Source organism: Lathyrus oleraceus, chromosome 5 (assembly GCF_024323335.1).
Source record: "Lathyrus oleraceus cultivar Zhongwan6 chromosome 5, CAAS_Psat_ZW6_1.0, whole genome shotgun sequence".
Lineage (NCBI taxonomy): Eukaryota > Viridiplantae > Streptophyta > Magnoliopsida > Fabales > Fabaceae > Lathyrus > Lathyrus oleraceus.
The window spans coordinates 224,401,762-224,408,984 of record NC_066583.1 but is presented as its reverse complement, the minus strand read 5'-3'; positions in this window follow the sequence as shown (position 1 = coordinate 224,408,984).

Sequence of the window (7,223 nt, the reverse complement as noted above, 5' to 3'; positions counted from 1 at the left end):
TTGGGCATTCAGGCCAATCTCCCGGTATCCAGACCGAAGTGGTATTCAGACCGAAGTGGTATTCAGACCGAAGTGGTATCCAGACTGAAATGGCATTCAGGCCAGTTTTTCGGGCTTTCAGGCCAATCTCTCGGTGTTCAGACCGACATTAATACTCTCATATTCCGATATTCAGTGTTCAGACTGACGAGCGGCGTTCAGGCCATGGTGGTTCATGTGTTACCATTTATTGTGGTATCCAGGTCAACGTTCTTTTCGGTACTCAGGCCGATTTTCACCGTACCAGACGGATTTTCCTTTCAAGATCATTTCTTTGCCGATTCTGACAGGCATTGTTAATTATTTCCCATCAGAGCACAAATTGTTCGTCTGTTCTTGGTATTCAATCATTCTTCATCCTGATCATCTGAAAGCCGAGGCTGTTCATATCGACAGGTTCACAGTGGATTGAATAGGGGCAGCTGTAACATCTCAAAATTTGCCCTCCTCTCTTGGGACTGGCTCAGCATATTGCATTTCATTTTGTAGGACATTAGGCATTACATCTTTGCATATCATGTGGGATAGACAAGTCATCCTCCTAAGTCTTTCTCAGAAGATAGAAAGGTTGAGAGATTCATGCCTGGGGGTCTTGTTGAATTGATCAATCATCTGAGGGTTGCTCTTCAATTAGGGTTTTATTGGTTCCTCAAGGAGGTTGAGTATTATCTTGGTTGAAAGGGTATGTCACCATCATCATGGTCTTTGTCATCCTCAAGGGGTTCATTGTGCCTGATCATGTTCTTTAGGATTAGGGTTTCGACCTCTGGTCAACCCTAATCAGTTGCATTCTACCAGTCAGGGATTTTCAAGGAGATGAGGTCTTTCTTGAGAAGGAGATTATCATATGATTTTATTGAGCTTGTACAAGCTAGGGTTCATTTTGGTGCCATTTCATTAAGTGGTTGAGGCTCAAAATCATCTGTGCATGTTCAAGTCATCTGTCAACCAGAAAGTCAACAGAAAGTCAACTGAGGGCGAGGAGGTGGAGAAATGAGTTTCAACATCTCATTCATGTTCAAAAGAGGCTTATTAATCATGTCAAATGCATATCTTGAAGAATTTGAGGTCAGATCAAGAGTTTCCAAAAATGGAAAGTGACCTATAATTGAAAGTTTCCAAAAATGGAAAGTTTTTGGTTCAAATTCAACTTGATCTTACATCATCAAAGAAGTTTCAAATGAAATTTTGTCCAACATGAAAGTTGAAGATCTCTTTCTCCCATTTCCAAAAAGTCCAAGATCATGGGCATCTGATGAATGGTTGAGGAGATATGATCCAATCATTGCAAAGTGTGCTTGAAACTTCAAATGGCCATATCTTTTGAACCAAAACTCCAAATTTGGTGCCTCTTTTTCTAAAATGCTTCTCATGTCATGAAGTTTCCAAATCAATCATCACATTTCATAAAATGTTATCACATGATCATTTGCATATCCATGCCCATTTTGGAGGGAAATTGCAAAATTTAAAAATGGTGCATTACATGGACTTTTTACCATTGCCAATGTGTTTTAAAAATGATTTTAAGTGCATTTGAGCTGGTAATGGTTACTGTTCACGTGTGCATGCTTCACACACCCTCCAATTTGTCATTTTTTGCCATGCATCTTATCTTGATTAATTTCAACTAAAACATGGTTAATTTGGATTAAGAGTGGATTAGTGAGGCATATATATATATATATTCATAATCATAACAGAATTGAAAAAATTCTGGATCTAGATCTCAAAATTCCCTCTCCCTCCAAAATTTTCTCATAAGCAAAATTCAAATTTCTTCAACATAGCATCTTGTTTTGATTGAAGATTCATGATCAGTGAGTGTGGTTGAGTGTGAATTCAGCCTTTGTTTGAAGAATTGGAGCCATAATCGAGCAGTTGAAGTTCAAGAACATTGCCATGGAAGTTGATTGGTGAGCTAGATCTACACGTTTCCAAGCTTCAAATTCTTTATCAATCATCATAACAAGTATTCTGGAGCTGATTTGGACCATTACAAGCCTTGAATCGTGCGAATCCAGAACCTGCTCTTCAAGAGGTTAATTTTTCAAACTTCTTAATTCTCAAATACATGCATATATTCATGTAGATCTATTCTTGCTGATGATTCTGGTAAAAATTTCATGAAAAATAGCGCATTATTGAGTGAGTTATGTGTGATTCAAGGTTGTTGCACAAAAATGTTTTGCATCGATTCTCTTTGATCGTGTGGAATTGAGCTTAGATATTAGTTGATCTGCATTCACCATTGAAAGAGCTTCATGTTGATGTAAGAGTTTTGAAGTTCTGGAAAAAATTTGTGTGAGCATGTACTGTTCATCTTCATCTTCGTGAGGAAGATGAAGATCTTCATCCTAGCGTCCGTTTTATGACGGCTTTGTGTCCGCCTCTGGTTCAGTGTGAGTTGGCCTAGGGCTTCTGTTTTACTCGTCCACGCGTATGCCTTGTAAGCGAATTGATTGGCCTCCAATTGTTTGACCGTGCCACTTAAACGCTTGACTGCTGACTGGTATGTCCAGTCATTAATGAAACGGTGCGTTTCATGTAAGTGGCGCGCTCACATTCAAATTCGTACCGTGTTCGATCCTTGGCGCAACCGTATTTCAAATGTTTTCATCATTTATGCATTTCCCTCCTTATTTTCCATGTACATGATCCTTTTGATTTCAAATTTTTATTCCAACTTCAAAAATGCATAACAAATTGAAAAATGACTCAAATAATTCCAAATTTTTTGTAGCATGATCCTCTGTTTGTCTAGTATTTTTTGATGATAATTGCTGAAGTTGTGCCTGGCTGGTTTTTGATTTGTGTTAGACTATTTGATCATATGTGCTTTTGTGATCTTGCCTTGCTCTTTCTATTGTGAAATGCTTGATATTGATCCAAATGCTTTGAAATTTTGCATGATTGTTCCTAACATGCTAATGGATGTTTGAGGCTTGGGTTGGTATTTTTCTCATTTGCCAATTCTGTTTTACACACATGTTTGTATGGTGTGACAATTTGTGTCACACATTTGGTTGATCAACTTGTGCAATTTAATTTCCATGCCAATTGATCTTTGATGCTTCTGATTTTTTGTATGATGATTGAATTGGATGTGTTGAATGTTCATATTTTTTTCCAGAATTGTTTGAATCATTTCTGTTTTGATTGGGAATTTTCATTCATGATGATCATTTGTGAGCTTTGAAATTGTCTTTGACTTCTCTTGCACATGAAATGCCTTTGCTTGATAATTTTGCTTTGGTCCTGTTTAGGACATGTTAATATGTGTTTGAAGTTTCATTGTGTTGAATTTCAGCTCCTGTTTTGAATTTTTTCTTCACCTTTGACCCTAGGCTTTGACCTAGTGGTTTGTACTTACATGTGAGCTTTGAATTTCAGGTTCAAGCATCCAATCTCCATGGTTGATGTTGCTTCATCATTTGAATGTTGATATTTGCTATTGATTGCTAACATTTGGTTGTTTTGTAGGTTGATGATAATTCACTTGAGTTTGCTTTATGGCTTATGTGTTGTACATTGGGATTGTCTGTTTATTGTTGATTGTTGTCTGTTTGTCTGAATACTGTACTGATTTGTTTAGTTGTTTACACAGGTTCCTAAGTTGCTTTAAGTTCATTTGAACTTTGCTCTGCTTTGCTTGTGGTTGGCATACCACTTAGGTAACTTCCTTGATCTTCATGTAGTCTGGAAGACCTGTCATGTTACTTTGGCAGGTGTCGCATTACGCGAAAAACCGGCGGGAAAACAAGAACAACAGAGCCGCCACTGTGCGTTATTTATCCCAAAAGAGGGAAAGGAAACGCTCAGAGTAAACCTGGAAAGAACATGGTCTCGTGACCAAAGAGAATGGGATCGGGAGTCGGTTATGCGAAGGGAAGGTATTAGCACCCCTACGCATCCGTCGTACTCGACGGGATCCACGCACAATAGGAAGGGAAATGGTTGCTAAAACACTGCTCAAATAAACATCTATACAGGCTGAAATGGACACAGGATTACAGACAAGACTGAACTCGGCAGGATATCGCATCCTGGGCCTACTTAGTCTACCAAGCATAGACATCAGAGTCGAAGTAGTTCGGACTGGGGAAACGACACATGCTCGCTAGGATATCGCATCCTATGCATACGTATCTTCTCGGACGAGAGAAGAATCAGAGCATTCGTAGCTCGGCTGACACGCACACAAACCAACACGGGAAAAGGCAAACGTGGAGCCCGAATTCCACTCACTGGACTCACATCAGCATCCGCACCAAAACGCACTCAAGAAGGCAAACATGGAGCCTGAATGCCAATCACTGGGCTTACATCAGCATCCGAACCAAACACACCCACACTAGAACCCGAATGCCACTCGATGGACTTACATCAGCTTCCAAGCACACAACAAGACAAAACAAAGACACAGGCGCCCGGAGAGATCAGCTCATCTCCTGCCTACGTACCTCATCTGGTATGAGGATCAGGGCGACGTAGTTCCCCTACAGAGGGAAAAAGGACTAGCCTAACCAGATAACAGAGGGAGACACAACACTAGGGAGACTACGACTCGAGCCTAGATGTTATCATGCAAATCATCCCTAAGTTAAGGTTTCTAGCTAACTTGCACAGGAAGCAAGCCTATCCTAATCATGACTTGCACAGGAAGCAAGCCACACCTAACTTGCACAGGAAGCAAGTCAAACTAAACCTAACTTGCACAGGAAGCAAGCTAAAGCAAACACACAAGCACAAGTAGCACACACTATATGCACACAAGAGGCTCAAACAAGGGTTAGGTTTTAGTCGAGGGGTCATATCAACCTCAACAAACAAACCTCTGGAACTGGGTGAATGTGCTCTTAACCTTGACATTGAGAGCCAAGGTGAAGCAGATGAAAGGAGATGAGGGGTGTGCCTCATTGCTCTTATCCCTGGCCAGGGAGAGCATTTGAATATCAGAAGGTGTGGGAGTTCAGAATGGGGGAACTCTATCCACAACTGACTCTATGGATCTTGGGCTTTTACCCACTATGCATCAACACAGGTAGTGTGAGCAATGTGAGTGACACACAGACTAGCAGGGGATAGGTTGCTTATCCCTTGGGTTCTGCCAATTGCCTCTTCACTTAGGAGGACTTTGCATATGTACAGGGACAAGATTTAAACATACACAAACATTGCCTCTTAAGGAGGACTTCAGACAGTTGCCTGGCCAAGTAACAGGCCAGGTCTTCCAGACTACATGAAGATTAAGGGATATACCTCAATGCAAATTGCTTATACAAGCAAAGCAAAGCAAAAAAGTTCACAAGGAACTGAGCAACTAAAAGCACCTGAAATAGTCAAGCAGACATTAGTATACAACTTCAAACAAAGCAAAAAGAAGCAGACATCAACAGTTAATCAGAAGCGAATGGATGTGCAAGGCATAAGGCTTAAGGCATGTGAGCCAAGCCACCTACAAAACAAACAAGTTAAACAATGATATTCAAGCAAGCTCAATCAAAAAAGAATTGGTCTCATTGGTCATTTATTGGTCAACCTGAAAACATGAGCTCAAAGGTGAGTAACAGGACCACTAGGGCAAGCCTAGGGTCAAAAATGAATGAGAAAGTCAAAACAGCAAGCAATGTCCAATCAAGATCAAATTCAAACATTTAGGAAGCAAACCCAATTGGTTTCATGTTCATATCATGCATCATCATCATTTCATAAGCAAAAGAAGTCAAAGCATGGCAAATGAGAGCTCATAGGAGTCAACAGCAAGACTTGCATCAAAAGTCAACTCAAACATTTCCAAAAATTACCAAATAAATCATGATCAGTCCTAACACATAGCATGGTAAGCATGTCAAATTTCATCTCATTTGGACAAGTGGAAGGCAGTCAATGAAAATTAGAAAGTCAAAGCAATTCTAAACATGCTCAAAGAAGTCAACCAAACATGCATCAACTTAGAAAAATCATAAATCAGAGATGGTGTATGATAAATGAATGGGACTAAAACCATGGCAAAGCTTAGGATGTCTAGTTATCTCATGTAAAATTTCATGTCCACCTAATAAAGTATGAGGATTTCACAAATGAAATGGCAACATGTATCACATAAGGTCAACATTTTGGTCAAACAGGGGAGAAAATCTCAAACAAATGGAAAAAGGCACAAACAATTCCAAGAAAAATCCCATGTGAACTAGACATACAAGAGTAGGTTCATGCAAAATTTTGGATCAATTGGAGGTCAAGAAGCATGGATGCAAAAATCAACAAGTTGCACATCAATGGTGTGACACAAATTGTCACACCCTACTTCAAAAATTCACAACTCAACAACCAGATAAGATAAATTCATGATCCTTACATCAAAATAAACATGAATGAGTCTAGTGTGAGCACAAAAAGTTTCAAGTCCATAGGATAAGTCATGACTATTTCACAAAGGTTTTGGTAAAATGTACAAGGAATGGTCACATGAAAAAAAGCCCTAGCCAAATAAATTTTCCATATGTGCACAATTTGAATAAAAATGCTCATAAAAAACTAGATGAAGAATGGAGAACAAAGCAAAAAATACCATCTCAATTGGATCATCCTTTAATTATTTATGAATTTTTGAAGTTTGTAAAGAAAATGAAATAAAGAAAAACGAAAATGCAAGGAAATGTTATTGATTAATTATTTAATAATTATTTTAAGAAAAGGATTGCACATGCCGCGCAGTGATATGCTGTCGTTCCAAATAGGTGGGATTTCAGGATCCCAGCCGGTGGGGCCCACGGCCACTTGTACAAATGCATGGCCCACGGTCACGTCTGTATGGCCAATTCCCAAAACCAATTGCCATGCTCTCCTTAACTTTATGCAGCAACGGAAATGCCAATTTAATGGGATTTTAAATCCCAGCCAGTGGGGCCCACGGCCACTTGTACAAACTGCATGGCCCTCTACGCACCGGCCAATCAACGTGTTTCTTCATGAAACACTATGCACATCAAACAAATAAAACCCTACAGATCTAGCGGCGTGGCAAAATGGAAAAAAAAAACCAGCATCGTGTACAGCAAAAACTCAGTATTCATATGTTCATCATGCCGATTTCCAGTAACATGAAAATTGCACCAAAATTGACAACCAATATATCAAAATGCTCGTCTAAACACGCACATCCATAATCCAACATTCAT